This window comes from Barbatula barbatula (genome assembly GCF_947034865.1).
Source record: "Barbatula barbatula genome assembly, chromosome: 24".
Classification (NCBI taxonomy): Eukaryota; Metazoa; Chordata; class Actinopteri; order Cypriniformes; family Nemacheilidae; genus Barbatula; species Barbatula barbatula.
In genome coordinates this window covers 4,618,139-4,627,631 of record NC_136787.1, presented here as the reverse complement: position 1 = coordinate 4,627,631, position 9,493 = coordinate 4,618,139, and the positions used below count along the sequence as shown (strand labels likewise).

General features: G+C 43.6%; 1 long non-coding RNA gene across 1 annotated transcript; it reads right to left on the bottom strand.

Annotated features, from left to right (window-relative positions):
* Positions 1–5,516: 5,516 nt before the first annotated feature.
* On the bottom strand, positions 5,517–6,417 carry LOC306889300. The gene is made up of 3 exons (XR_013786192.1): positions 6,224–6,417; positions 5,749–5,817; positions 5,517–5,644 (listed from the first exon to the last, which is right to left on the bottom strand). It is a non-coding gene; the product is annotated as an uncharacterized lncRNA (long non-coding RNA).
* Between the last annotated feature and the right edge of the window lie 3,076 nt (positions 6,418–9,493).

Below are 9,493 nucleotides of genomic sequence, written 5' to 3'. Positions count from 1 at the left end.
AGGTCCTGGTTTGAAGGGGCCAACACGACAACATCATCCGCAAATAGCAGCGACGAGATCGTGTGGTCCCCAAACCTGACACCCTCCGGCCCCTGGCTGCGCCTAGAAATTCTGTCCATAAAAATTACGAACAGAACCGGTGACAAAGGGCAGCCCTGCCGGAGTCCGACATGCACTGGGAACAAGTCTGACTTACTGCCGGCAATGCGAACCAAGCTCCTGCTTCGGCCGTACAGGGACCTGACAGCCCTTAGTAAAGGACCACAGACCCCATACTCCCGAAGCACCCTCCACAGGATGCCACGAGGGACACAGTCGAATGCCTTCTTCAAATCCACAAAACACATGTGGATTGGTTGAGCAAACTCCCATGAACCCTCCAGCACCCTGTAGAGGGTGTGGAGCTGGTCCAGCGTTCCACGGCCTGGACGAAAACCACACTGTTCCTCCTGAATCCGAGGTTCTACTATCGGCCGTATTCTCCTCTCCAGTACCCTGGCATAGACTTTCCCGGGAAGGCTGAGAAGTGTGATCCCCCTGTAGTTGGAACACACCCTCCGGTCCCCCTTCTTAAAAAGAGGGACCACCACCCCGGTCTGCCATCCCAAAGGCACTGTCCCCGACCGCCACGCGATGATGCAGAGGCGTGTCAGCCAAGACAGCCCCACAACATCCAGAGACTTGAGGTACTCAGGGCGAATCTCATCCAACCCCGGTGCCTTGCCACTGAGGAGTTTCTTGACTACCTCAGTGACTTCGCCTTGGGTGATGGACGAGTCCTCCTCTGAGCCCTCAACCTCTGCTTCCTCAATGGAGGACGTGACGGTGGGATTGAGGAGATCCTCGAAGTACTCCTTCCACCGTCCGACGACATCCCCAGTTGAGGTCAACAGCCTCCCACCTCCACTGTAAACAGCGTTGGTAGGGCACTGTTTCCCTCTCCTGAGGCGCCGGACGGTTTGCCAGAATCTCTTCGTGGCCAGTCGATAGTCCTTCTCCATGGCCTCACCAAACTCCTCCCAGGCCCGAGTTTTTGCCTCCACAACCACCCGGGCAGCAGTCCGCTTGGCCTGCCGGTACCTGTCAGCTGCCTCAGGAGTCCCACAAGCCAACCAGGCCCGATAAGACTCCTTCTTCAGCTTGACGGTCTCCCTTACTTCCGGTGTCCACCACCGGGTTCGGGGATTCCCGCCTCGACAGGCACCGGAGACCTTACAGCCACAGCTCCGAGTGGCCGCTTCGACAATGGAGGCGGAGATAATGGTCCACTCGGACTCAATGTCTCCAGCCTCCCTCGGGATCTGGTTGAAGCTCTGTCGGAGGTGGGAGTTAAAGATCTCTCTGACAGGAGACTCGGCCAGGCGTTCCCAGCAGACCCTTACAGTACGTTTGGGTCTGCCGAGTCTGTCCAGCTTCCTCTCCTGCCATCGGATCCAACTCACCACCAGGTGGTGATCAGTTGACAGCTCCGCCCCTCTCTTAACCCGAGTGTCCAAAACATGTGGTCGCAGGTCAGATGAAACGACCACAAAGTCGATCATCGACCTGCGGCCTAGGGTGTCCTGGTGCCACGTGCACTGATGGACACCCTTATGCTTGAACATGGTGTTCGTTATAGACAAACTGTGGCTAGCACAGAAGTCCAATAACTGAACACCGCTCGGGTTCAGATCAGGGGGGCCGTTCCTCCCAATCACGCCCCTCCAGGTGTCACTGTCGTTGCCGACATGGGCGTTGAAGTCCCCCAGTAGGACGACGGAGTCCCCAGTCGGAGTACTTTCCAGCACCCCTCCCAGAGACTCCAAGAAGGTCGGGTACTCTGCACTGCCGTTCGGCCCGTAGGCACAAACAACAGTGAGAGACCTAACCCCGACCCGTAGGCGCAGGGAAACGACCCTCTCGTTCACCGGGGTAAACTCCAACACATGGCGGGAGAGCTGGGGGGCTATAAGCAGACCCACACCAGCCCGCCGCCTCTCCCCATGGGCAACTCCAGAGTGATGAAGTGTCCATCCTCTCTCGAGGAGTGTGGTTCCATAGCCCAAGCCATGCGTAGAGGTGATCCCGACTATCTCTAGTCGGAACCTATCAACCTCATGCACCATCTCAGGCTCCTTCCCCGCCAGCGAGGTGACGTTCCACGTTCCTAGAGCTAGCTTCCGTGTCCAGGGATCGGGCTGTCGAGGCACTCTCCTCCGACTGCCGCCCGATCCACTACGCACCGACCTCCTATGGTCCCTCCCGCACGTGGTGAGCCCACGGGAAGGCGGCCCCACGTCGCTCCTTCGGGCTGAGCCCGGCCGGACCCCGTGGGGAAAGGCCCGGCCACCAGACGCTCGCATACGAGCACCGACCCCGGGCCTGGCTCCAGGGTGGTGCCCCGGTTGCGCCATACCGGGCGACGTCAATTAAATTATTATTCTAAATATAAACCTGCTAAATAATTCAATTATTATTCTAAATAAAAACCTGCTAAATAATTCAATTATTATTCTAAATAAAAACCTGCTAAATAATTCAATTATTATTCTAAATAAAAACCTGCTAAATAATTAAATTATTATTCTAAATATAAACCTGCTAAATAATTCAATTATTATTCTAAATAAAAACCTGCTAAATAATTCAATTATTATTCTAAATAAAAACCTGCTAAATAATTCAATTATTATTCTAAATAAAACCTGCTAAACAATATAATAATTCTTATCAATTCTAAATATTTAAATGATTAAATAGCGGTATAATTGAGAATTTGTACGGGTGCATCCTTGATATATATCGTGTGTATGTATGTGTGTCATATAATACATGAGACATCTCAGAGGGTCTTTCGGGCGATTTCCAAGATTCCTCCGGCTATCAACGTTTCCTTCTTGGGAGTGTAGCACACAGTTTCTGATAAACATGAAAAATAGAGATTCGCGTTAGAAGAGCTCTGACAACTTGTGTCATTTAAGAAAAATGTCTAACAAATGTTCTTGATTTGTTCAAATTAAAACACATTCATACACTCACCTTCGCTGGCGTTTCTCTACACGACATCCAGTTTATCTGGATTTTTGGACATTCCATGACGGTTTTTACACGTCCACCTTCAAAAAAAATTGAGACAATTTTTGAGAACACAACAGATCAAAAATTGAGAACACAACAGATCAAAGTTCTATGAACTGCAGGGAACTTTTTTCGGGATGCTGGGAAGAATATTCTGGCCCTCAGGTTTTATATCAGGTTGAACACCAGCACCTGCATTACATCCGATTCATTACACATATTAAAACAAGAAATACACACCTTATTACTTTTCCTCCATTTTATCTGTGTTTATGAAACATGCTTTGGAAATAAACAAACTGTAGGATGAAATCAGCCTTATATGACATTAACAAGCTCACCTCTGGGGTTTAAGGGAGGAAGGGGTTTGGACTGTTGGGAACTAATGTTCCCACAATCCTTTGAGGTCGCCTCCGATTTCAAGCTCCTATAAGCTGGCGGGGGTGGGTGCTGTCCACCAAGTCCTACAAAACATCAGAGTTATGACATGGAATAAATACCTTATGAATTTCATTCATTCAAGTTTTTTACAACATTAAAATGTCTCAATTTAGATTTTGATTCTCGCTTTAGCAAGTCTACTTAGTTTGGTTTCACAAGCTCTCCTTTGATGGTAAACGGATCGAGGTTGTCGGACTGCTGGGAATCAATAATGTTCCGACAGCCCTTTGAGAGGACGTGCAGATCTTTACACCTCTTACCATGTGGGATGGCCGGCCGAACATCAGCACCAGCATATAACATCAGAGTTGTTACACATTAATACAGTGTAAATGTACCTCTTGTTTTTAACTTCACACACAAGGCTTTATATAAAAAAATAATGATTGTGATTCTCACTTCATCATAATATTGGTTTGTCAAGCTCACCTGTGGTGTTGATGGAAGGGAGGTCGTAGGATGGCTGGGTAGCAGTTATGTTCCTGTAGGCCTTTGTGAGGACGAGCAGATCTTTACACCTCTTACCCGTTGGGTTTGCCCCCCGAACACCAGCACCTGCATAACATCCGATTCATTACACATATTAAAACAAGAAATACACACCTTATTACTTTTCCTCCATTTTATCTGTGTTTATGAAACATGCTTTGGAAATCAGCTTTATATGACATTAACAAGCTCACCTCTGGGGTTAAAGGGAACAAAGGGTTTGTACTGTTGGGAACTAATGTTCCCACAATCCTTTGAGGTCGCCTCCGATTTCATATCGAAGCTCCTATAAGCTGGCGGGGGTGGGTGCTGTCCACCAAGTCCTACAAAACATCAGAGTTATGACATGGAATAAATACCTTATGAATTTCATTCATTCAAGTTTTTTACAACATTAAAATGTCTCGATTTAGATTTTGATTCTCGCTTTAGCAAGTCTGCTTAGTTTGGTTTCACAAGCTCACCTTTGATGATTAACTGATCGAGGTTGTTGGACTGCTGGGAATCAATAATGTTCCGCAAGCCTTTTGTGAGGACGAGCAGATCTTTACACCTCTTACCCGTTGGGTTAGCCCCCCGAACACCAGCACCTGCATAACATCCGATTCATTACACATATTAAAACAAGAAATACACACCTTATTACTTTTCCTCCATTTTATCTGTGTTGATGAAACATGCTTTGGAAATAAACAAACTGTGGGATGAAATCAGCTTTATATGACATTAACAAGCTCACCTCTGGGGTTTAAGGGAGGAAGGGGTTTGGACTGTTGGGAACTAATGTTCCCACAATCCTTTGAGGTCGCCTCCGATTTCATATGGAAGCTCCTATAAGCTGGCGAGGGTGGGTACTGTACACCAAGTCCTACAAAACATCAGAGTTATGACATGGAATAAATACCTTATGAATTTCATTCATTCAAGTTTTTTACAACATTAAAATGTCTCAATTTAGATTTTGATTCTCGCTTTAGCAAGTCTGCTTAGTTTGGTTTCACAAGGTCTCCTTTGATGGTAAACGGATCGAGGTTGTCGGACTGCTGGGAATCAATAATGTTCCGACAGCCCTTTGAGAGGACGTGCAGATCTTTACACCTCTTACCATGTGGGATGGCCGGCCGAACATCAGCACCAGCATATAACATCAGAGTTGTTACACATTAATACAGTGTAAATGTACCTCTTGTTTTTAACTTCACACACAAGGCTTTATATAAAAATGTTATATAATATTGGTTTGTCAAGCTCACCTGTGGTGTTGAAGGAAGGGTAGTTGTAGGATGGCTGGGAAGCAGTTTTGTTCCTGTAGGCCTCTTTGAGCACGAGCAGATCTTTACACCTCGTACCCAATGTGTATGGCCCCCGAACACCAGCACCTGCATAACATCCGATTCATTACACATATTAAAACAAGAAATACACACCTTATTACTTTTCCTCCATTTTATCTGTGTTTATGAAACATGCTTTGGAAATAAACAAACTGTAGGATGAAATCAGCTTTATATGACATTAACAAGCTCACCTTTGGGGTTTAAGGGAGGAAGGGGTTTGGACTGTTGGGAACTAATGTTCCCACAATCCTTTGAGGTCGCCTCCGATTTCATATGGAAGCTCCTATAAGCTGGCGAGGGTCGGTAGTGTCCACCAAGTCCTACAAAACATCAGAGTTATGACATGGAATAAATACCTTATGAATTTTGTTCACTCAAGTTTTTTACAACATTAAAATGTCTCGATCTAGATTTTGATTCTGACCTCTACTGGTAAAGGGAGGGAGGTTTGTGCACCGCTGGAAAGGTACAAATTCGTTTTGTGACATTTTCTCTGCAAAAAAAACAACATGTTGTTACTGACAGATGCACAAAAACACCACTTTCACCTAAAAATGAAGTTTTCCATCGTGAAACTATAACATTTAATAACATTTGAACATGTTTGGGTGACTCCAAAGCAAGCGTTGCCATCTGAGAAGTAAACTGGTTGTATTTATCGTATATGAACATATTTATGGTGATAATATAACCTCACACATTAAATCATGCTAAAAGAGGGTCATTCACACATAATAATGTTTAAAAACAGTAGCGTTAAAACAAACATTTCACTATTAAGTTGTATTACTGACGTTAGATGCGAATTAACGCCTTTTCGCTTCATTTTTACAGGTTTGTCTACATATTATAACACGATTTGACATTTCTACAAGAAACTGCATGTTGTTTTCACTCACCAAACGCTGATGTCCGAAATCGGTCTCTGAAACTCGTCTAAAGCAGATCCGAAATCACACAAATGTTAAATGTTGCTGTAAAGATTCGAGCAGAGCACTTGTTTTGACAAGTTGTTCACTAATCCAAAGAGATTTCCAATCGAACTGATCAGAAACAGCAAGAGAGCTAAACTCGCGCGGCTGAAGAAAACAACTGATAAGATCTGTGAGCGCGAGCGCGAGTCACGTCATAAAGGACTCTTCAGAGTTTTGTTTGGCTCCATTTAAAGTGACAGCATAGGCGGAGTTTGACATTCGAGCCAGGGGGGGCAAAAAAAAATCAGTGTAGCAGCTGGGACCTGGGCTATCAATTGGGGAACACAGCACTAACACATATGGACACAACAAACATGCTTAATAAACACATATATTTATTTTTAACCCAAAGAAGAAGAAAAAACAGTACAACAATACAATCATTCTATTAGTAAACAGGTAAGCCACTTGACTTTGCATCGCATCTTCGGACACAATTAGGATCAACGCAATAAAATGCGGACCACTTTTGTTAAAATATTATCTTCAACCAAAACGAAAAGATTTTTAAAGTTTTTCTTTCCTTTTTTCAAAACACATTGTGGCAATGAGAGCGATTAAAAAACAAGTTATATTTCGCATTTTGTTGTACTTCATGAATCATTTAAAACATTTTGAGACAAGGGGAAAAAATAAAAAAGACGCCATGTGAGAGGCTACAGTATGCATAGATTGGGGCAGAGCAGGTTGCTTGGGACAGCCGTGTTTTTCTCCAAGATCATCTGTGTTTGTGTTACCTAGTGCAGCTAGTGCATCTGTGGCCGTGGGGTGAACTTCAGGACTGCTAGCGGTTGCTGCTGATCCAGAGCTGCTCGGTGTATCCTCCAAGTTCACAGCGGTGTCTGTTTGCCTGTCGTTATCATCGGTTACTGTTGTTTGTGTTGTATCTTTGTTAGATCCAGAAGACTGAATATCTGTGTCATTTGGAGCTCGACGTTTTAAAAATCTCCTTATGTCCATATTTTTGTCCATAGCTAGCTGTGAATCGCTGGACTTACGTTACTTGTCACATGACCCAGATCCCTGAATTGTTTTTTTTACTAAAGGAGTATATGAAATCAGATGTATTACCTACCACCATTTAGTTGTTTTGTTTTATTTAAGATATTTATAATATATAATTTTTTTAAGAATGCAATTATTTTTTTGTTGAAACAATGCAATTACCCGTTTCAGCCGCCAGGGGGGGCAATGCTCCCCCTGCCCCCCCGCAAACTCCGCGCATGAGTGACAGAGCTTTGTTTTTTTTGTTCAAAATAAACATTGCCAGTTTTTTCTTGAAGCGGGATATCAGAGGGCGTTTTATTATAGAGGAATGGGTGTTTAATCAGGTTAATGGGGTAAAGGGGCGGCTCTAGGGGTGGGCTAGGGGACTGAAGCCCCTTACATTCTCAGTAAAGCCCCGAATGTTTTATAACCATTCTTGTCGAATCACTTAAAGGTCTTTTTAGGGTCATGTGCAAATGTGAGTGGGCCCTTGTGCCCAAGAATTGTTTCGCTAAACTGCCCCGACCCGTTACCCATTCACTTCAACGGTCGCGCAAAAACACTACGGATGCAATTCCCTTTCGGCCACTGACGCTCTGTGGCGCACTTCTGCGTCTTGCACCGCAGCGAGATTTATTTTATTCAACAGGGTAAATTACAAAATGTAATAGTACAACAAATAAAGTACATAAGTGCACAATGCAAAATAAATACAAAGCAGGCATACATGTGAAAATACATCTTATTTTATCCGGTCGCCGAGATTTCGTAACAGCTGTTGTTATATTAAGATTCTAGATATGAAGCCGCCATTTTGATTCCGCGTCTGTTTTAGAGAACGAACTTTATTCCTAAAGATGTCTTTGTGATCCTCATCCTCCTCTTACAGTTTGAAAGGGTAAAGGGTCCGTGTATCATCTGATCATTTGATTGTTCCATTCAATAGAAAAACCGGAAAAAGAAAAACACAGCCGATATTTCGTTTTTCCGTTTTACTGTATGCGCAAAAACAAATAAAAAACGACGTTTTTTCTTATTATTTCAGCTTGAAACGGGAATTCCAATAAATAAATCAACAAAAACCAAATAACGACTCTGTTTCTAAATATTTCATTTTGGAATAATTTCCCATGATCTTTTGCGCGCGAACGCTTTGCACGTGCAATGTACAGCCGTCTGCCTTGATCAAGTGCATGCGAACTGCGAAGCTTAATATCATAATGGAAATGGATGCGTTTGTGCTGTTCACTCCCACTAAAAGAGTCACACTGAAAGAAGAGAACATGACGGTTGAAAATATTTCAAAAATATTTCAGGTAATATTAAACAATTCCTTATTAACGTTTACATACAATACTTTACAGTCGAAGTTTGTTAACATTAACGTTATTACTTTTAATATGTGACATTCAAGTGTACAGTAAAGTAGCCACAGCTCCTTTTGGCAGCAGCAAATGTGTAAATCGGAAGTTAACCAGTTCATTAGGCTCCCGAATTTTGACTCTCTGCCATATTACAACTCCCCTCGTTGAAACGGCTGGGGTACTAGCTAATCCTAACTAGCTAAATCCTATCATCTAATGCTATTGGATATGGGGAGTCATAATTGGGAAGTCATTTTTCAGCACTACACCCCCAGCTTAAATTACAGTGTTGCTTTATATAAATTCATAAAAGATGTTCAGTTTGTGTTGAAACGGTGAGGTTTTTATATAGTCATTTGCACTATAACTACTGTACATTACAATAGTTTAGCTAAATTAACCCAGTAAACTGCAAAATGATTGTAGTCATGTATCTATGTCTATCTAGGGAATTATTTCAACTATGCAGTTTTTGTTTGCATTACTGTTTTTAGGTAACATGCCAAAGCCTGTACCTCACGGACCATAATAATGTGGCAGTGTTCCCCAGAGAGGATGGCCACTTCAGTTCTTAGGGATCTCAGGGACCAGGCCCACTACGAAGAACATGGATCTGGGGCTGCACCCAATGCAAGTGTTGTTAATGTCCCTGCTTTAGGGCCACCTAATGCACCTTCCTCAAGCAGCCAGTTTCGTTTTGCCAGGTCAGCAAGCGTAGCTAGTACCTCTGTGCAACCCAGGGCCCAGTCTCTGAAGGACTTTACAAGGTAATCTATTTATTTTATTGACTTGCCCCTGGCAATAAAAGTTAAATGTTTTAAATGTACTCTTGTATTATTGTTAT